Raw genomic sequence first — 23,121 nt, 5'->3', positions numbered from 1 at the left:
CCGTACAGTTGAACATCTTATTTGATAATGTAACATTTTAAGAAATGTGTTTCTCAGTAATGGTTTCATTATATCCTTTTTCTTTTTTTATATATACCTTTATTAAATTTTTTATGTATTGGAGAAAGATAAAAACTAACAGAAACTAATATATAGAATAAAGAATGAAAAGAAGAAAGGAAAGGAAAGGAAAAAAGAGGGAACAAAGCCAAAAGTGCAGAAAAGGAAAAAAAAGAAAGAAAATATAAAGAAATAGCATCCAATTTTCTTTACAGCAGTTATGAGTATAGATACAAATTTTTTTACTCTATGGTTACATCATGATTTTCATTTTTTTCTAAAAACTATTTTTTAATAATCAAAACCATAAGTCATAAGTTCATCTTTTTCCGTTTCACACAAAATGTCTATAAAGGGATTCCAGTCAACCATAAACTTAGATAATGTCTTTTCTCTAATCAAAGATGTCTACTTGGCCATCTCTGCAAGTTCCATCATCTTCATCATCCATTCCTCCACTGTGAGTAATGTAGAAACTTTCCACCTCTGTGCATATAATAATCTCGCTGCAGCTACCATGTATAAAGGACAACATTTCATGACATTTTTTCAATTGTTTATCAATCAGTCCCAAAAGAAACACCTTTGGTCTCAATTGTATATTAATCTTTAAAATTTTCTGAATTAGTGTGTGCATCATATCCTTTTTCAACTGGTATGAGGGGGGCAATCCTGGCATAACGGGACTTACAATTCCCACCTCTTACTGGGCTAGTCTTATTAGTATGTGATGAGTATACACGTAGTTGTCCTTAACCTTCCAGAATCCTATCCACATCCCCAGTCTGCACAAAATGAAACATCTCCCATTTGACTGGTAGGCACATATCAATGATATATCTGCTGATTCTACTGTAATGACAGCATCAACTTTAGAATAAATAACCATTTTATCCACAAAATATCTTGCAGCTTGGTCACAGTAGGCTGTAAAACAATCTGTCCTGTCACTATGTGGAACCAGATAGAAAGATAGCTGACTATTAGAATAGCCCTCTTTTCTTTGCCTGTCCTCCCCCCACTAGTCCCAAGAAACAAAACATTTTCAAAATTAATAAATTAAGGCCAGTGCTAATAGCATAAGATAGTATTTCCACAGCAGTTACTGGAATAACCCTTCCTTTCCCTGTTAACACCAGAAAAGTCTTAATGGAGAATGATTTTCATCCCATTTCTGTTCTCCTGTAGCATCACCAGAGCATAATAACTGACTTACCACACACCAAAGTGATGTCCAGTGGGGCATTTGTTACCATTGTTCCTGGAGGAACGTGATAATCCTGATTCTGAGTAAATAGGCTATTTTGATAGCTGTCTCTGGTTTCTGTCAGATGCCATAGGCTCAGAGCCAAAGACAAGAGCCTTTTCATTTTCATCAAAGGATTTTTCCTCTACAGTGAAACAAACTGTGGTGATTACTTAATGGGTGAAGAGAAACAACATTTAGAGTAGCATCACAGAAAAATCAGCTTCCAGATAGCATGAAATTTTCTGTTACTAGGACTCTGTGGGAATAACCTTTTTTCATGGTATTCAAAATAGAGTCAATTGTATGTTTAATTTAATGCGTTGGTTTTTTTTGGTTCTTTGGTATTTGAAATACAAAACTTTTTTTCTCAGTCTTTCAAATTATATAATCATCTAGTCTTTTAGATGAATTTATGCCTGTCTGTTGTAATTATATTTCATTGTGATATACTGTTGCTTTTTATTTGTAAACCATCCTGAGCATTTTTTAAGAATAAAGCAGAAGTAAAAGAAGAAGAAAGATATTGTTAATAAATAGAACTAAGCAAAACCATTTTCATAAGAATGATAGGGTGAAGCAAAGAAATTCAAAACTGAAGAATGTGCACTAGACCTGTTAAAATTGGTGGCCTCCAACTGTATTAGACTAGAACCCTCATCATTCCTAGCTGAGACAGCTCATTGGCATGGTGGCTGCTGAAGGTGAGAGGTGAAACTTTGAATTTGGGGGATACACCTACAGCAATATTTTAAATATACTAAAGGAATTCTGTGCCTCTAAGGTATATGAAGGCATGTTTTGGGATGAATGATATGTGATCTCTGTGTGAAATCTTCCTTCTGCCTAATATCTGCTATCTAAGCCTATGAAGGCCAAACCTCCACCCACCAGCCCAAGTAAATACAATGAGCTTTTAATTGAAAAAAAAAGTGTGCCCCTTAATATGGCCTTGTGCTGAGAAAACCCTAGTGCTAATGCTTTTGAAGATGTATCTGTGCTAAATGGATGATAGTAAGAGAAGAAGGTTGTTTTGCTTAATGAAGGACAAAGGTTTCTGCAGTGGTAACAGAATAAAAGAAACCTTTCAGGGCACAGTTGAGTTTGTGAAATATGATGCTGTGGATGCAAGCAGTATAGTTTCAGAATCAGTTAAGTTCTTCTTTGTGGTCTTTACATACTGTTTTATTCTCCCTACCCCATACTCTAAGACCTCACAAGTTTATTTTTTATTGCATTAATCAGAGTATCAGGACAAATTATGAACTGCTCTAAGATGCAAACAACGTCCTCTTGCATGTACACAAATCCATCTACTTGCTCTTTTTTTTTTTTTTTTTGCTATTTTTGCTATCATGTGTAATTTGCCATTTTTCACTCCATTTTCTCTACCAAACACGTGTTTGGTTTTTGATAGCTTAATTTAAATATCCATACTCTTTATTGCCTCATACAATCTATCTATGGTCACCAGAAGCATTCTACATACATTTATCCATAAATAAATGAAACAACTTAAGGGGACATCACACGTTCTTATCTTACTCCCAGTTCATTTGATAAGCATTCCATTTATTCTCACACATGTTTAGTTCCATCATATATTGTTGTTATCATAGTACATGACCAACCTTTAACTGCATACTTGCACAAAGCATTCCATAATTCAAGCAAATTCACTTTATGATACAGTTTTTCTAAATCAAATGCTCATTTAACTTTCTTTTTCACATTCACACATTTCTCAATGACATAAAGAGCAAATGTCTGTTCTATGCCTGGCATAAAGTCACCCTGCAGTTCCCAAATTTTGTTCGCTGTCATCTCTTGTACCTTTTTGATCAGAATTCTGCCAAACATCTTCCATACCACATCTACAACTGTAATTTTTGCATTTTTTCTTTCTACTTTTCCCTTTGCATGGGATAATAATAATAATAATGACATTTTTTCTGATTCTCAGGCACAGATATAGTCTTCATACATGCATTCCTTAAGCAAACTACACCTGTATTTTAACATTTAACATTAAATTACACCATCTATACCTGCAGCTTTACTATTTTTCAATATTCTCAGCATTTATGATATTTTCATGAGGTTTTTTTTTCTTGAGTACTAAGATATATAGCATTCAGTTCAGTTTCACTCTTCATATCACTGTGCTTCCCATTACTCATCCAGCAGTCCCTTGCTTCAGTGTCATCCCAAATCATGTCATCACTTTTATTTTAAATTCTGTCCACTTTTGTGATGGCTCCTTGTTTAGCCCCTTTCACCTACTTCCAAAAATATGTTTATTTCCATCAAAACCATTCAACATTTTCTCTGTTTCTTTTAACCTTAATCATTCCTTGCTCTGTTTGACTACATTTTTTAAAACTATTTTTTTCTGTATATGCACATTATCTTTCTCTCATAATCATGTTTGCAGCATTCATTCTCTGATACATATTTTTTCTCATACACAGTGTCCTTCATCTCATCATTCCACCAAATATTCTTTTACATACTCCCCCCTTTAGCATAATTATGCCCCATGTAGCATAATTCTTTTTGCTCAGTTCCAAGCAGAATCCACTTATTTCCACTTTCATTCTCTTGGGAGACTAAAATATCATAATACGTTTTCATACAAGAATTGTATTTTCCTTCAGTCATTCTATTTTCATTCTATGTTCTTCTTTCCTTTTCTTCCATGTTCATTTTTTCCAAGAAGTACTTTTTACACTACCAAACAATGTTCTGTTCCATATTACTACCCGTCTGCATCACACTAATTCTCTTATATTCATCTCAAGCAATTAAGTCTTGGTTGTAGGCTTATATTAATTCTTTTCCCAGGTGCACATATTATGTAAACCATGTATTCAAAGTAGACTTTTCTCTGATATTCATCAGTTATCATCTTTGTTATTTTTGAGTCTCCAAATGGCTCAGTCACTACTTTTGTACTTTCTGATCTCATTCCTACTCTTCCATTCATGTAATATGGCTGAATTATTTTCCCCAAAAAGCTCGTGTCTGGTTCTTTCATTATCACCATACACTGAAATGTAACATATAGATACCACATACAGATACCACGATTCTATGGATTCCTACTTTCATCTGGATCCACAATAACCTAAATAACTTCAAATCATGCTTTCTGACATAATTTTACTTTTTCATTCATAAGCCCACACTTTAACTTCCCTCCACGTATTAATTAATTTTGTATCACAAGATTAGACCACCTTCATTCAGGTCTGTTGCATCCTTCCTCTTTCTCTTCCCTTCTCAGACACACAACATGTCTATTTTTCTTCATCTCAATGGTCGATTCATGCGCTTAACCACTTCTCATATGCCAGAATCATCACCAGATGGGTCCATAATTATTAGTCTAATCTTGGCTTTAGGGCATTTACATAATGCTTTTAGTAAGATAAAAAAGATGTAGACTAGGTACCAGACTTAGTAATATGTGCCACATGCAGCATTCCCTGAAGACAATAAATACAATACTGGTCAATTCTAGCACATTTTGGCCAATATGTCATAAGTGCAATCAAACCCCAGCTCTACCCCAAAGATTCTTATTTTATGCAAGGTGGAAAACTAGAGACTACCTTGAAAGCCTACATAGTGTTTCCTAGATCCCACCACTTTGGAGGTACATATACCAAGGCAGAGCTGGATCACTCTGTCTCTATTTCTTGACTTCCTTGTTGGGTGAAAAAAATTGTTTCTGTCTTCCTATCCAGCATGGAAATATAGTCGCTGTGTGTGTGTGTTTATGAGAGGGAGAGGGGGGGGGGGAGAGAGAGAGAAACCTGTTCCTCTGTCAACATCTCTTTTGACTTTCATACTGGATTCCTTTGAAAAGTCCTGTTCTAGGCAGATTTGTACCACGAATTGCCTTGCCTTGCCCATAACTGGATAGGTAGGAAATGGCCCTGCTCTGAAGGATTTGAAATACTTTTTGTTACTACTTACATGAATAGCAGGAAACAGCTGAGCATGGCTGTCCCACCTCTTCTACATTACTCCTTCATCTGTAGGAAGAGATATAACAGATAAAACTAGGTGTCGGGCCCCATGTAGGCTGTGGGTTGCCCATTCCTTGACTGTAGGAAAAGTACTGATTATCTGTCCAAAGTGTAGGAGGAGAAAGAATGATGAAGATTGAGGAGGAGATAGCTTAACTGGGAGTGAAAACTGCAGAGAGTATGCTGGGCTTCCCTCCAAAATGATCGTGATTCTTTTCAGCATTTCCTGTACTTTTCTTTCACAGTGCACTTTCCTCTCTGTTGTACGGTAATGATCAAATTTTTAAATCTCCCATTTGGAACATGGGGTCAGTAATGGTCAGATTTTAATCATATGCTCTCAGCCACCACATAATAACCAGTGCCCCCAATGTGGTCTGTGATAGCTGCAGTCCCCAGACCTATTGTGGGGTTTTTGGGGAAAAGCCTTTCTTGGTTCAAGATGTCACTCTTCATGTACCTTCTGCTTTGTAACATATGCACATTGGACTGCATCCCAGCTCTGCTCTGTTGTGTTCAGCTTATTAACATGGAAACATTTGCTGTGGGATGTGTCATCACTCTTCTCTGCCCCCAATATGTAGCCCTATATTGCCTCTCTGTTCTACTGAGCCATCTTGCAACTGAGATTCAAGGTCAGTGAAAGACTCTGAATTTAAGGAGAATGAGTTGGCATGGATAAGTCTGGATAGTTGGTATTTTACAATGCACTAGTGAGGAGATTGATGGATATTGCAGATCCAGGATTTCTGCTCAGCTGTAAAACTCTTCCAGTCTTCAATAGCAAGTTAATCTTACTATGTAGATTTTGGGGGAGGAAATTTGATATGATTAAGGTGCTTTCTACGATGAAAAGTATATGATCTTCATCTGCATACTTTGTTTTTCTATTATAAGTGGGGATTCTGCTTGCAGAATTTGGAACTATGGAGTTGCCTGAAGTGTTCTAGTCATATTGTAATAATAAGGGGGGGATGTGCAAAAAACGGAGAAGAGGCAATCATCAATTTCATGTCTTCAGAATGTTAGCCATGTTACTCTTTTGCAGCAAAAAAGAAAGAAAAGAAAAAGTCTTGTGGCACCTTAAAGATAAATCAATTTTAATGTTACATAAAGTTTAATTGATTACAATCCACTTAATCAGATGTAAGGAATATGGTCCTGAGGGAGGAAAATTTAATACAATCACATACTTGTCTATGGCTGGGGAGAAAGGAGGGAGAAAGTGGAATGGTGAGGAGAGTTTAGGCACAAAGAGAAATATTTTGGGGTACATGTATGCCTATTTAAGACACTAACAAAATATCTTAGATATTTCTCAGCCTGGTTTTATTTCTCTCTTCTCCTACCCCGATGCCTTTCTCCCTATGTTTTGTGTTCAGGAATAACTTTTTCCATAGCAGAATATTCCATTTTCTTGATAGGATGTTTTAAATTTATGAGAAGTCAAGGTTTGCATGCCACTAGTGAACACATTACTTAATTACTGATATGTTTCAACTGAGCAATGGCAGTTATCTGCAAGCTCCAGACTTGTGAACACGTAAACAACACAACGCAAGGAAAGCATCTGAGACCCGCAAATGGTTAGAACGATGTGCAGAAATTACAGGTTTATTTTAAAATGCATTGAGAATTATTAGTAAACGGGAAGGTTGATGGCATGACAGACTTCAGTATATGGTTGTATTGTGCTGAAGCAATGTTTGGGTTTTTATTTCTGGGCTTTACTTGGAGCAAAAGTATTGCTTTTCCCCCCACCAAACCTGGCTACTCCCAGAATAGTGCACAATGGGTTTATTTAATTTATGAAATTTATGTATTACTTTAACCTGGTGCATACAGGGTATTCAGCTAGCTTCACTGCAACTTAATAATACATTGCTATCAGAAACTTGGCTTCAAGTGAAATCTTTCTGTCCCATGTGCTCCAGTCATAAGGAGTTGCTCAGTATTGTCACCTGCTAGGAAGTTAGAGGGATGGGAGTAGGGAAGCAAACTTTTGCTGCCCCTGTCCTATAGAATTATTTGCACCTGAGACATGGAGGACCCCCACAGTTCTAGCTTAGAGAAAGGCAACAAATACTCTTTCACTGGGGTTGATGGTTGCTGGCTTTCTCTAGTTTTTAGGTTTTGTTAGAATACTTCTAATTTTTGTTTAATTATTTTATTGTTGTTCTGTTACTGTACACTGCCTAGAGTCCAATACGCTGGTGGGATAAAAATAGTGGTAAATAAATAGGGTTGTAGTTTTTGAGATAGGGGTACTCCTTCATATTGTTCCAGAAGAAAATAAGAGTGTCCAGTCTTATTCTTCTGAAATTCTATGTGATATTTCTATTGAAGTGTTTTAAATACTGTTTTAACATTTCATTTATTTAGGTAAATTATTTTGGGAAACTTTGGTCTTAGAAGACAGAAATTAATTAACAATAAATTAAAATGAGTAGATATTAAATTGTCTGAAAAATTCATTCAACCTTCAGAAAAACAATGATCACAGCCAGGAGAAGAACAGGCCAGTAGCTGGCTGGAATCTAAAATATATGGATGGTGAATATCAGAAACAGAAAGAAGAACTTTTAGTGTCCATGAGCTACTGGGTAATCCCCACCCCACCCCCCAAAAGCACTCTCTCTTATGTATGCAAAGTTCTGCATGTCCTTGATCTCAGTGTCCATTGACATTTGGTCTTACCTTAATCTGCTTGGCTTATAGTAGTTTAATGTAAGGGGAGCACTAATTGTAAACCATATGAGAGAGAGGTCAACAAGCATAACTAGAGAGCTACATGTGAGATAATGCAAGGGTACTTAGTACTGCAGTGTTTGAAGGAAGGCTGTATGGGAGAAGGGGCTGTATTAGTGGCTAGTTTCTGTCCTACTTGGATAGTGTTGAGACTATATGTGGCTGTGTATTAACAAGTATTCAAACTGCGTTGAAAAACTAAAATGTAATCAGAGATTGTACTTTGTGGTCCAGAAACTAGGGTTTGCCAGATAACCATGCAAGATATTTTATCTTTTATTTAAAGAGAATAAGAGCTGTAATTTTGTCTCTGGGTCTGTATATATTTGTGCCTTTGAGTCAGTCTTGATTCCTGATGACTGCCTGGACAAGTCCCTGCAGTTTTTTTGGCAAGGTTTTTTGGAAGTGGCTTTCCATTGCCTTCTTCCTAGGGGTGAGAGAGAGTCACCAAGGTCACCCAGCTGCCTAAGGTGGGACTAGAGCTCACTGTCTCCTGGTCTCTACCTGGGTGCCATAACCACTACACCAAACTGGCTCTCTTGTCTCTCGGTGTAGTGGCACAAAAAGCCTTACTTAGGAGTGAGTTAAGAGAAAGAAAGGACTTTGTATTCTAGTTCACCACTTTTCTTTCATTATAACCTCTCACCCTTTTAGGCTAGTGGCAGGTGGTGGCTGGGGGCTTTGTTTTGTTTTATTGTGCTTTTGTTTCCACCAGAGAAATTAAAGATAGTTTGAAAGAAGGCAAGTGATTAATTAGGGACGTGGAATGCTTCAGATTTGATTCCAGAAAGGTGGTTCAACGCAGGGATGTTATCTAGCCATTTAAGCTGGGTCTTTTCAAATTGGTTTTTAAATTGCTGTGCTGCGCTTTGGAGAACACCCAAAACAGGGTAAGCAAAGCTTCCTCCGCCATGAAAAGGAGGCAACGCCTTACTCCTTTGCATCTTTGCCTGGGGCCACTGTTAAACTTCCCTGGTCTAGGGTATTTAGACACGTCTGACCACAGCATCCACCATCAGCCTGCATGGCCATAATTTCCACCTAGTATGGCCTCTTTAGGGTTTACTGACATGACAAATTATCACTGGAGCCAGTTGTTGCCTAATTCGGATAAAACCCTCCTTCAGAACGCGTGGAAGGATGAACACAGCACCTGCCCACAACTCTTCAGAGCGAGAATATCTTTTCCTGGCATCACACGGCTGCTTTAAAAGTTGAAAGTAGAATTCCTTTTAGATGGTCCAGATCGATCAAGGTTTATGGAAAGAATCCAGCTCCCATCTCTAAGAATCTAAACATCTCCCTCTGCAATTTCAAAAAATGACTGAAAGAAATCATAAAATTTGCTATTGTTTGGTCCATAAAGGGGAGCAATTGTTATTTCCCCATGTTTAGCCTGAAATCATAATAGTATAAATGTCCATTCTTCATCCTGACATTGTTTTTCCAGATTCCATAATAAATTTTTAACACATTCCTTTTTTTTTTTTTTTGTATCCACCGGAGGCCACAAATTTTTCACTGAGTCATTTACTGTGCATTCTAGCAATAGTCCTTTTAATATGAGTCTCTTGAAAAGGTATAATATGTGTGTTTTTCTTTTTAGCTACAAAAAATATTTTTTTAACTATTCAAAATATTTCATGAACTATTCAGCTATTAATATTAGTTGAAAATATTTTAATTTGACCCAAGATGCCAGTTATCAGGTTAATTTATGAAGAAAAACACCTGCCTGGTCTTGTTTTTGAACTTCTGTCTGTTCTGATCTTTTTTTATCTGTTCTGTAACAGCTAATGGCTCAGCTGCTATCGGAATTCTCTATTGAATATACAAAGACTTTACAGGTAGTCCTTGTTTAGTGACCATAATTGGGACCAATAACTCAGTCATTAAGTGAAACAGTCACTAAGTGAAACCACAACTGTGCTTATGACCTTACTTCAGCTTTCCTTTGTTTTACAGACCTGCAAAGGTTGTAAATGCGAGGATTGGTCATAAAGTTACTTTTGGTCATAAGTTACTTTTTCATCACTGTTGTAACTTTTTTCATCACAGTCGTAACTGTGAACAGTTGCTATATGAGGCAGTTGCTAAATGAGGACTACCTGTACTTCCATCCATAAAGACCTCCAGTCAAAATGGAATAGCCCACCTATATCTGACCTTTCTTTCTTATATAATAGATATCAGAAATCTCAGATCTCTTTCGAATGTCCATCAGAACGTCTGGTAAAATCTCATTTATTTTGTCTCCATGTTTTAAAGGAGTATCATGCCCTTTTTTTGTTGTTCTAATATTGCATCCTTTGTCTTAAAAAATGTGAATTTGGGAAGATAAGCTTGAAAATGTATCTTGATAAATGTATTATTAAATAAGTTAAATAAATAAGTTCCTTATTAAATAAGCTTCTTCACACTGTCTGTGAATTTATTCTATATATTTCTTGAATTTTTAATGATTTATCCTGATCTAGTCAAATTCTTTGAGTAAATTTTCCATTTCTCTTTCTAACTCTTCTCTTCCAAAATATTCAGGTAATTCTATGAACTTTAAATTATTTTTATGCAGTTCTGTTTCAGATATTTGCAGTCTAACCTCCACCTTCTTTGTCTCTGACTTTTATCATTAATATCAGTCTTAAAGGAATCCAATTTTACGTCTAAATCATGTTGTTTGTGTAGGATCAATTTAATTATGTTAAATCTTTAATTTTGTTGTTAAAACCTACTCAACTGACCTATAAGTAAAATTTTAATTTGTGATAAAGTGACAGAGAAGCCAGCTTCTTAAAATATTTCTCCAAATTTTGTTGGATTCTCATCCTCATCCTCTCTTCTCTTATTCAATAAGATCACATCCCTACATGCTGTTAAGCATCTTTTCATAATAGAATCTAAAATTCTGCACAGCCCTATTCATGATATGAACGTTCATCCACTTTAATTTTTTATAAAGCAATTTTACTGTTTTGTACAACTGTACAGATTTAAACAATTGTATAGTTTAAAAAGGCACCATCTGAAAAAGTGCAGCAGAGATGCAAATGTACACACAGACACAATTTGTGCACATCACTGGAGTCAAATCTCTCACAGATGTTTTTCTGGAGGGGAAAAGTTATCTCCACTGTATTGCCCAAATTAATCCCCTCTGACAATCAAGTGCATTTTCCAGTATTTGTCATGTACCACATTGTTCTCTGTTTCCCTAACCTATATGTCGTCTTCTGAAATGGAGAATTCTTTAGAAATTGTACGGAAAACCTGTCCTACTTCAATATTTTATTCTGACAAGCACAGTTAGGGTTTTCCAAATGCAGAACAGAGATGATTTTACTGGAGAAAATTTAAGCTTCCTTGTTGCAGGTTGATGCATAGGAGAAAAGGAGGTGGTAATTGGCAGAGGAAGGCTCCCCTGGTATGCCCGAAATGCATTGGTAATCAGCTTGACAATTTTATGCACCTGGTAGTTTTTGCCTTTTGCATCTTCCCACCTGCAGAATATGAACAAAGGTAGATCAGTGTAATTCTATTACAATTGATCTTTTTGTTATATTTATGCCATTTATTTCTCTTTCTGCTTTTTGTCCAGCTCTCTCTCTTCCAGTGCAAGTAAGAATCTCATGAATGTCCACAGATGCATCAATGTTCTTGGTGTAATTGTTCCTGTTTCAAATGGGTTTTACAGGACCTTTTAGAAATAGAGGCAGAACAAGCTGTATTGTACCCTTATTCTCAGGATGCTAAATCCATATCCCAAATATCTTTGTCCAGGCGCAGGCAGCATTCTTTTGAGAATACAGCTTTCATTTTTAGAAAGATCTTCCTGGATCTCATGTCTGGGAAGATAAGCTTGAAAATGTGTGTGGGCAATGCCTGGTGGAAACTTGGAAGCCACAGGTGGGGCTCAGCAGGATTTCCAGCAGGGGGGGAGGCAGGACTTCTATTGACCTACACAGCCTTTTGCGATCCTCATGGCTTTCTGATGAACACATAAGCAAAATGAAAACAAACAAGCATGCACACAATTGCATGTTATAGAAAGTCTATATTTAGCAGTCTGACTGCCCTTGTTTTCTGGTTAATTGCTGTCAGTAGTTTGCCTGTTGAAGATACCTTATTATTAAGATTTTCAGGAGTGCCTTCTTAACTCCAATCAACCTGCCTGCCTCATTTTGCCCCAGGATAAACTGCTGGTAGTTGCCTGTTTCCATGAGATACATACTATGGAGACGTGTAGGTGCTGTTTTCTGAGATGGCCTCTTACTTGAACTGAGGCTGGCCCATAGAATTCTAGCCTCCTGGAAACAATTGAAATCAGAGCAGTTCTGGAGGGTCTTTGGTGATGCACAATGTTTAGGATGTGTGAATGTACTATGGTTTGGGGGATATGTCTTTATAATTATGTGGTTTTATTTTTACTGTGAATGTTTTATTTCTTATGTCTTAATGCTATAAACTTTTGAGAGTCTTCAGACTGTTGGGTAATAAATCCAATAACTACATGGAAATACATTAATAAAATGTTGCTAGTATGAGTTGGTAGGATGTTCATTTTTTCAAAAGCTTAGTTTCCCTCCTTAAACATCAAAATGCTACATCTCTGACTGAGTAGTTGGTGCAGGTTCTCTCTAATGGATGTGTACTAGGTTACTGAACCTACATGTACATATGCAATGTATACATATATTGCATGATGCCTCAGATGAATTGAGGCATTATGCAATATATACTCTCCTCGTACTGCACTTGGTGGTTCTCAGGACACACAGGAGGACTTTCCCAGACAATCCTGGCAGTTGAGCCAGCCTATAATGTAAAAGGCAATCCATCAGGAATCCTAGATTGAAGTTGTTTAGGGATTTGCATATCACAAGAGAAAAACTGTGAACCTCGCTTAGTCAGTCTGCAGCTGCTTCAGTAAAAATGTAACATGAACAGGAGCTCCATTCATGCCACCTGGCTTCCCCATACTGCACCATCTTCAGCTTCTGGTCCAGACACAAGAAGAGCTTTACACAGAGTACACTGCATTAGTTTTTTCCCAAAATGAATTTTGGGGATTAATAAATATAGTTTAAAGTGTCCCCACCATCCTGAAACAGTAAACTTAGAATTCTTACGCTGATGTTATCTTTTCCCTTATCAGCTATTTTCCTGGTTGTATAGTATTTTAGGCATGGAGAAGGGATTATATTCTGTGTCACTTTTATGTAGAGGACCAGTTGTTCATAAGCAATTAGAACTTCATTTAACAGTAATGTTATATAAACAGATAATATAGTTGTTTCTCTTTTGAGGTACAGAACTCCCTGTTTATTTGCAGAAGGATAATTGACTTTTCCCAAAGGCTACCAGTGTCCTTCCCTTCCCTTCCCTTCCCTTCCCTTCCCTTCCCTTCCCTTCCCTTCCCTTCCTGCTGATTGTCTTATTTTCCTTTTTTTACCCTCTTTTTATTCTTTCCAATTTTTAATGCCTCCTTCCTCTTTTCTCATCTCTCACTCTCTCTCCCACCAAGTTCTGTTTCTACTTCATGTTCCTGATAAGGATGTGTCCAGTTTATTGTCTACCTGTATTCAACAATCCACCACTTTCACCAACCCAAGCTGGCAACAGATGGTACTGTGGTGGAATTTGGCGCTGCTGCTGATTCCCAGGAAGGAGTGAATGCATTCCAGGCTGATAAAAGGACTCACAGTCTGGAAAGCCTTGGCAGCGGGTGAAAGAGAGTCAGGGTAGCCCCGCTCTAGCTCTCCTGGGTTATTTCCTGTGGGTAGTTAGAATAGCTTTAGTCTGGCAAGATTCTGTCTATTTGGTAAGACCAATAAAGAACTAGAGTTGAAATACACTGACTCAGTGTTGTTTCTTGGTCCGGTCTTGACAGGTACTAACCACAGAGGTCCTTTGGGCCTCCAGTTACTCTGGAACCACTCCAAACTTTTTATTTGTTCTTTCTGACAGAGGGCAACTCCATTGAGAACAGGCAAACAAGGCTTTCATACCTGGGAAACTTCCTTCCTGTGGTATCTGCAGAAAATTAGGGTGATTCCAAAATGTTGGTATATGCTGCCATTACATACTTGTGTCCTGACATCTGAAAACAAGTAGATGAGCCATACAGATATCATAATCCGTAGATATCTACATACCATGGCCATGATATGGCCATGGGTAACTATGTACTCATGGATATAGCCATGGATATCTACATACCCATCCACAAGATCTGTCTTGCTAGGATTCAGTTCCATTTAATTGGCCTTCATCCACCCCATCACTGCATCAGAACATGCAGAGCCTCTCCTAATTCTGATTTTATGAAGAAGTAAAGCTGAAAGTCATTATATGGATGACACCAAAATGCCTGATGACAGTGGTTTCATGTAAGTATTAATAGCACCAGGAACAAAATAGTGTCAGGGTGCAGAGGTGTTCAGTACTCTTCTGTGAGACCATTCCCACAAAGGGGAATGAAAAGTGTCCCCTGTGTCTTAACTGAAAGAAATTACCAAGGAGGACACCATAATCAACAATATCCAAACTGCTGGGAAATTAAGCATCTTCAGCACCCCTCTGTCTCTCTCCCATAGACCATCTAACAGAGTGACGATGGATGATTCCCCCAGAACCAGGTCTGAATAGACATGGGAAAGGATTGAGAGAATTGGTATCTTCCAATTGTGTCTCAAGCAGATAGGCACAACCCGCTCAGGCACCTCCCCTGCCCATACCTGACTTCAATTTCATATTCTACAGCCATGGAAATGCATTTTGAACTGCCAGCAACCTGTTACAAGACAATTATATTTTTAACGTATACAGTATATTTAACTGCAGACTCTTTAAAACTTCAAGAGACATAGGCATGGGCATCTGTTTTTGTAGTGAGGGGAGCAGGAGCAGCAAACCTGAAGTTTAGAGTGTGATATGTGTTTGTACATGTAGAGTTCACTGTTACAATTCACCTGTTTTTCTTGTTCCTTAGTATCATTTTCAATGACATAAATGTTGTAAGCAGTCATAAGCATGTATCACATCTTTGGCAATACCACCTTTTCATAAATGTGATAACTTTATATGATTTGTTGGAAAAGGATTCCATGTTTTAGCAAAAAAACTTGGGAAACTGCCTTTGATCCATCTAGCTTAGTATTGATCTGCTAAGCAATTTTCAGGGTTTTCCCACTGGAGTCTTTCCTATCTTTGTTTATACCCACCCCAGAGGTTAACTGTGGGATGTTCTGCATGTGACACAGAGGCTTTACCAAGGAGCTACAACCCAACCTTCCTTGATGAGCATTCAGCAAAGAGTGGGGCAGCGGGGAATGGCTTTTGCAAAAGGGATGGAGAAAAACAGAGATACTTGACCAGAGTTGGGAGGTTACTTTATTTTCAGGCCTGTTGATCCACCACTTGGAATCACATGTTCACTCCTGGAACTATTAAGCTGCACATTAAATTTAAAAATACTGGTAGTGTCAAAAACACTAGGTTCATGATTGCGTGAAAGAACCATCACTTCACTTTTGGTTTAAAGCAAGGCCATTTTTAGAAGAGAACAATTGCCCAAGGCCATGCAATGAAGGAAAGTATGGTTTCAAATCCAAAGTATAGTTCAGTATCTGAAATGATTGGTTGGGTCAATATTTTTTATCTAAATACAGTTAAAATAGAGAAATCAGCTTTTCTTCGCTTTTCATTGCTATTATATCTGTTATTGTTATGGAATTGTAGAAAGGTCCAGTATTTTGGCTCCAGCCAAGGCAACTCTTTCTGTGTTTATGAAAAGTTATGATGCTTGCAAAGCAGAGAGAGAAAGAAAAAGGATAATAAGAGAATGGCAATTGGGCACACTGAATGCAGCTGAGAGTGAATTCTCCTAAATATTCCTTTGTGGTGCATCTGGCCTGACTTGGTGTTCTTCTAGTGTGTCTTCTTTTTCTGCTGTTGGTTGCAGGTAGAATTATCACCTACCTATCAAGACTTTCTATAGGGTAAGACAAGTCATAGTTACTAATGGAAATAACAACTGGTGCCATGTATTTCCCATTGCATTTAATGCTGTATTTGTGGAATTTTCAGCTTCACTTACACAGAGGAAAGAGTCTTGATGTTGAAAAACTGAGGGGAGATAGATAGATAGATAGATAGATAGATAGATAGATAGATAGATAGATAGATAGATAGATAGATGAAAATGTTTTTTAAGTGACTTCATGCCTTATGTGTAAAAAAGTAAGCACTCCAAATAACTTGGAGTGAGGGCCCCTGTATCTTGATTAATTGATTCTGCCTGAGTGAAAAGTGGGACGATTTCAGAGATAGCCCTTGTGCCATTTACATTGATGATTGTTTCATCCCCATGTGCTGGCAGTGCAGAATTACTCAGAGGTGCACTTGACTTGGGCAGCCATGTCTTGTGAATGTGATCTGTGAGTAGATGAATACCACTAGTGCTGCTTCCTCTGTCAAAGTATGAGTTCAATCATGCTGAAGAAACCAAAGATTTCTCATCCCCAATGATACCTCCAGATGATTTGTTCTCCAAGCAAAGAAAAAGCATTGTTTTCAATGTGAGGGAAATTCAAAACAGTAGTTTTCCCAAAATCAAGAATGGGGTTAAACAAAACCCTGGCAGGGCTCTGGAAATTGCAGATCATCCAAGGTGAAACTGTGTTTCTCTCTGTTCATGTAGGAGTTCTCTGCTTGGAAACAAATTTGCTGTGGATGGCTAATTTGAATGTTCTGTAAATGCTGTTGATAGCTGGATTTTCATTTATATGAACACTTGTTGGTGCAATCTGCCAATGGCCCTATTCCATCTAAGTTATGATATTCTTCTTCTAGAATTTCTTTAAGCCTCAGCAATGAATAATAACAATAACAGTGGAAGAAAAACAATGTCAGTTAACCCATGAAAGGAGAAAAGTGCTAGAATCCTATTAAATTTTGCAGGAAAAAATGAAAAAGAATATCATTTTCTTTCATGTGTGCATTTTCAAGGTTATACTGACAACCGTGACAACTAGAAATCAAGACACAGAACTGTGAGCATAAGTCAACAAGTCATAAAAAGGAGTTATTCAGGAATTGCCATGTATTGGCCACTCTTATTCTCTACTGCGTTTGAGGAAAGTTTGCACAGTGTTCCACAGAGCCCTATAAATGACTTACAGTATATACCATTCTTACAGATATTCCTGTTCTGAATAGCTGAAAAAGAGTAAGTGAAGGAAGTCTTCCCTTGGGCTTTGTGCTTCTTTAAGCCCTGTGAACTGAGCGCAGTGTGTTTAAGGTGAGATGTTGCCTGTTGACCTCTTTGACTAATACCTGCAGAGTTTCTCCCCCTCTTTCCTGTTGGACTTGCAGTCTCTGAAGATGCAGAATGAGAAGTGAATCATTAATTGGTTCTGACAAACACTTTGCTCCTTTTGTTGTTGCTCCCATTCATCATGCTCCCATTTTTCCTATTCTTTCCCAAATAGCTCATTGTGTTTGTTTGGCACACATCACTACAGAGGACCAGATTGGAAAAGATTATGTTGTAAACTTCAATTTGCTGGTCTGGCATATATGCTAAATTACTGTTTTTAAATAAAGAAATATGCTAAATTTGTATTCCATTAACCGAACCATCTCCATCTTGACTCTGAGTTTCCACCTTACTTGCCTACCTTTGTTTAAGCTGTAGAAAAGGGATGTTGTATATTTAGAATGATTTACGATTTATCTTTGTTCAGGTCTTTTTGCCTATCACTTTTTTAAAAGTGCAAATTTTGTTCCACCCTACCAGATTACTCTGTCTCATTCAACACACTGTTTGTGAACTTGTAGATCCACATCTGGGAATGAACTCTCAGACCACACAGTGTGTAGACTTAGGAGCCCTGCCTTTCCCCTGTCATACTGGACTACAGATTCCCTTGCATAGCATTGCTATTTTAGATGCTGCTGGGTCTCTTCTATTCTGAAAATTCTGTAGGTCACTTTTCTGGAAGTCTCATTTTCTTACCTCGAGTTTTCATTCTTGTTGCAATTTCCTCATAAAAATTCCAAGACGGACCACCAATGTAGACATGTCTTTTTGCAGTTGTCATCCTATCCATGTCCCTCTTTCTGATATTTCTCTTTTCATATGGGTTCCAGCTCTAAATTCTACTCCTCCAGTTGTTTTCATCGGACAAAACTTTATAGCATGTTAGCTCTAATTCTTTGTGCATGAAGACTGCTGCTTCAAAACCTTCAAGCTCTTAGACCATCTTCATCTAAGACCAAAGTATTTCTCATCCAGTTTGATGCCATGGGCATCTGTTTTGTCAGATTTTATGGCCCTTAGGGATGCTGTCATCAAAAATAGAAACTGACAGAAGAAATACTATAAGGGTAGGACTTTGACTGCACTCAGCAGAATGAGTAGGAGAGCCCAACAAATAGAGCAGAATTATTACACTTTGGAATAAATAAAGCAATATCTATCTCTTAAAGTCTGCCTTTTCTAGGAGAGGAGTGTAGTGAAAAGAAGCAGAAGATACAAAGGACAGGTAAAATGCTGTGTAACTCACTGACCTTGGTTTTCTCAGCAGAGCTGTTAACTCTTAAGAGTGTAACCCCCCTGGATGTTTGAGACTCTTTGCCTGCAGCGATGAGGCACAAGAATCTTGAAATTCGTTCTACTCACCAAAGAGAAGGATTCAGAAATATTGGTAAGACTTGAAAACTCATCAGAAGTCATGTACATTTCTGACTTGACTGTGATGATATACTAAGCTTCTAAAATCCTCACATCTGTAGGGGTTGAGTCCCTGCCTCTTTCCTATTTTGCGCTGGGCAGTGAGTGGGAAAGTTGGCTTTGGGTCTTTTCTCTCTTGCACCTAACCATTGTATGGACATACATAGTCTGGCAATCTCTTTTTTAAGCTGTGTCCCCCTAACATTACTGTCATTTTGTCCCCAACTCATACCTGAGGCAGTTTAAAGCTATCCTTAGCTATTCCAATGTTAAAGTAGTGTATTCTCCCTTAGCCTGTCAATGGGTACCGTCTGATGTGCTGAATGACCATTTTGTCAATAGTGCTGTCAGGTGACTCCTATGTGTGGGATCTGCCCAACACCTATTGGCCAATCTACCACCTCAGGCTGGTAGGGTTACAATTCCTCCCCTCTAGTTCAGGAGTGCTATCCTCCATGGACATTCTGCTTTGGGCAGAGGAAAAGTCCAGCTTTTTCAAACTGGACTCTCCCCCATGATAGTTGAGCCTCCCAGCTGATAGGTGAGTGGATCAAAAGACCATGACTTCTGCCTGCTTCCACAAGAGTACTGAAGCTATGTTCAAAAACAGCACAAATGAAAGCTGACAAGAGGAGAGGTTGGATATTGAAGAGGCAGAAAGAAAACCAGTTCACACAACCCTTCTGGGCCTGTCAGTTGTTAGGGCTGTTGGCTGTTTTGGCTGATCCAGGACTCCAAGATGGGGATTGTCTCAAAGATCTGGTGGATAAAATGTTCTCTCTCCTTTCTTCAGCCATCTCTCCCACTCACGCAGCCAATCCCCAAGCAGTGGTGCTGTAATTAGCCAAAGGTTTTCCTGCTGACTGATGATGTTGAGAAGGTGGGGAAAGGCATTTGAACAGAGCCTTGGGGAAGAACCTTTTCTGATGCTGAGCATTGGAGAAGACATAAAAAAGAGTAAATGACATTGTATTTTCTAAGCCCTCTTTTTGAGATCCCCAGTAGTTTAGACCATCCCTTACCCTTTTCTAAATTGTGATGCAAGATAGGTCCACTTTTTAGAATAAACAAGGTACTTGCCAGTGTATTTGTAGATTTAACATGCTGTTTCTCTTGGCGTTCTTCATCAAGAGTTTTATGTTTACCTCCATGTATATATAATTGACAGAAACCTTTGGACTGAAATTGCGTTTCCTTACTCCTATCTCCTCCTGCTTGTGCCAAAATTGAAATTTCAGTCTCCAAAGATGTTTTATGGTTGATCTCAAAGCATTTATAAAAGAATGGCAAAGAGAGATTACACCATGAAACTGAAGACGAATTCATCATCAGCTTTGATTCAATTGGGTATCAGCTGAGATCCGAACGTTATCTTCCACTAAAAGTCCTAAATTAGCATAGCAAAACCAGGAATATAATCACGGTCCTTATCTTGCATGCATTTCAAATTTGCATGGAAATGTTTATGGATATTCTATCTTTTATTTCTTGGTCAGTTTACTGACTTGTTTTCTTTGCATTTTATATCCACATGCATTCACTAATGTAGAGCTAACTTGAGTTTTTAAACCATTGTTTAAAATCTGCTCAGCACAATCTAAGAACTTGAGCTTTTTAACAAACTGTGTTTAACACAATTGTGACTTAACATGATATGTGAAACCCACCCATCTATTTGAAGGCTGGTGTTCATATGCTGCCACAAAATATGTTCCAATGTCAGGAATAGGCTTGCTAGAACAAGTACTTTAAAACCAGTAGTTTTCTGGTTGTCTCAGAAGTAGCCAGTCGCTGCACATTTTTAATAATGCCTTGAGCTGCCTTTTTCCTTTTACTGTATTTGCTACTTTTCTTACTCGATTTGTAGAGAATCTTGGAGAAAACATTTATTCTATCTGAATTATGGAAGAGATTTGATGAACAGGATTATTCTCCCCTATAATTTTAATTGACTTTAGTGTTTTAAGGAACCTGTATGAAAACAAGACAGTGGTTATCTTCATATCAATGGGTGCACATTAAGCACACTTACTTTAAAATAACTGTAATTTAAATAATTAGGATTTGAGATTTGTCCATAGAAATACTCCTTTGCTGTGTTTCCTGGATATACCTGCATTACTCTCAGAAGTCTACATCATGTATGTTGTATTTAGAAGCAAATTTAGTGTGGCCTATTTCTAAGTAAATATGCAAAAGATTACTGTCTTGATGCATTCCTCAAATAACTCTTAAAATGAACCTGCATGTTTTGTTCTGGGATGCACACTCTTAATAAAGTGGGAGAATCTTATTCTCTCTGGTTTGGAGGTAGTTGAATCAAGTGCTGTCAAGAAGAAAATAACTACAAAAAGAAGTAATTATTAGTGGGGCTGACTAAATATATACATAGGTATAATTATTTTAAATATAAAGTAAAAAGAGAGGGAAAGAGAAAGAAGGAAGGAAGGAAGCTCTCTTCATAGTAGAGGAGGTACGGAACTGAACAATGGCCAAGAAGAATGTTGTTTAGGATGTATATCTAAGTAAGCAGTGAAGATGTAATTAGATTTTAACTTTCACATGAACAACCCCAGAAGTGCAACTCTGTCTATGGGAATTGGGGGTTGAAACCTTGCAATGTATTTATGATAAGTTTTGGAACAGATCATGCAAAAGGCAAGTGCAGAGTTAATTGAATTTCCAAATTAAAAACATTGTAAAACCTTCCCTCTTTTATTTGGTTATCAGGCAAGTTGCATTAATAATTATCTGGATGCTGAACTGAGGTATAAAGAGCAGAGATTTAGCAGTGGTAGGTGTGAAAGAAAATAGAGAAGAAGAAAGAAGAATGCTGCTTTGAGTCATTATGTGATACCTGCAAAATGGGCTTCTTCAATCAAGGTTCACAAATGTTCATCATGGGTGACTAGGGAGGGTTTTTCTTCTAACATGCTGATTAAGGAGCTTCCTAGTTTTGTGATATGTGAGATAAAATATTGGATATTGCATTCCTTGCCTTAAAAGTTAATTAAAACTATATATCAAAAAGCAAGACCTATGCTTAATAAAAAAAACTGGGATAAAAATATGCTAATATATTTCAGCTTCAGTCTAGAGCTCCCTGATGGAAGGTGCTGGAGAGGCCAGCCTTGTAACTAGATTAAAAATGCCTCTAATAGCAATATTTATGGTGCTTGGAAACATGAGGCCTGGGAGCCAAGAAGCCCCTGGCTTCACTACAGACCTGTGTACCTAACACAAGGGCAGAAGAAGAATAAAGAATAATCAGACTAAGAGAAAGCAGCTTTGCTTGCAGATCTATTGGCTTGTAGGTCTATCGGTTTACAAATCTAGGACTAACTTTAAATTCAATTTTTTAGGATTCTGACAGATCCTCATTTCCTAGACTCATGACTGAAGATGCACACATGTCGTTCAGCTTGTAAACTCAGTTTACCCCATTGGGGAAATTACCTCCGTACCAAGTCTTACAGGTGCATGACTGTGTTTGCTGCCTGGCATAACATTCCTTGCTTTTAACAGAGAAAGCCTGTGAGAGGGACCTCAGGGCTCTCTTGACTGGCACAACTGCAGCAGAGCTCAAGAGCTGCCTCCAAGGGCCATCTTGGCAATGGGAGGCTGATTGTTAATGCACAGCATAAATTGCAGCAACGACAAGGTAGATTGGAGGAGGAAGATGGGATCAGCCAAAGCATTACTGTCAGGGGAAAAACAGGATCTGATTATAGAGAGGAGGAGAGGATATGGCATCAAAGAGGCTACAAGGACCAAAAAAGATTTGTATTGTCTTTCTGATCTGAAAAGCAGCTATCCTAGAATCTGCCTGGCTAGATAAATGTTCTCGAGCTGCCTGAGAGTATCTTATGAACCTCAGCATCCCAGGAAGAGAAATGTACTCTAGTACTCTGGTAATGCAAGTCTCGGTGCTGTTACTGGAGAAGGAGGATCCTCTGCAGCTCTGACTGTAGCTTCTTTAATAAAAGTCAGCATGAGGAATAGCTCTTTAGGGACCAGACTGAGGGAAGAAGATTTAGCAAGACATAAATGAGAGATGTGTTCTGCATGGATGATGAGCCCAAAAAAACGAATGGGAAGCAGACACTGGAAAGAACATATTCAGCAGTTTTCAATATTCCACCGTGACTCAGTGTTTCTGGCATTGTCCCACTAAAACAGCCTTCTGGGCCACCTTGTATGGGAAAGACATATCCGAAGAAGACCTAGCTGTGGAAGGATGTACTCCAACATAGCAGAAATGGAGAACTGGTAAGGAAGGGCAGGGAAATGCTCTGAGCTCA

At 38.0% G+C, this 23,121-nt stretch overlaps 1 protein-coding gene across 3 annotated transcripts in view; it reads left to right on the top strand.

Moving 5' to 3' along the window:
- RBFOX3 (RNA binding fox-1 homolog 3) overlaps positions 1–23,121 on the top strand; it is a 402,758-nt gene that overhangs the window by 41,267 nt on the left and 338,370 nt on the right. The window contains exon 1 of one of the 3 annotated variants that reach the window (XM_063293358.1): positions 18,689–18,794. The exons of the other annotated variants lie outside the window; for them this stretch is intronic. The gene's annotated coding sequence lies outside the window, so the exon portion shown is untranslated. Of the gene's footprint in view, positions 1–18,688; positions 18,795–23,121 lie in introns of those variants that run through there. 3 annotated transcript variants of the gene reach the window in all.

Source organism: Candoia aspera, chromosome 2, assembly GCF_035149785.1.
Source record: "Candoia aspera isolate rCanAsp1 chromosome 2, rCanAsp1.hap2, whole genome shotgun sequence".
In the NCBI taxonomy this organism is placed as follows: Eukaryota; Metazoa; Chordata; class Lepidosauria; order Squamata; family Boidae; genus Candoia; species Candoia aspera.
Note: the sequence above shows the minus strand (reverse complement) of the source record. Positions and strands in the feature narration are given on the sequence as shown.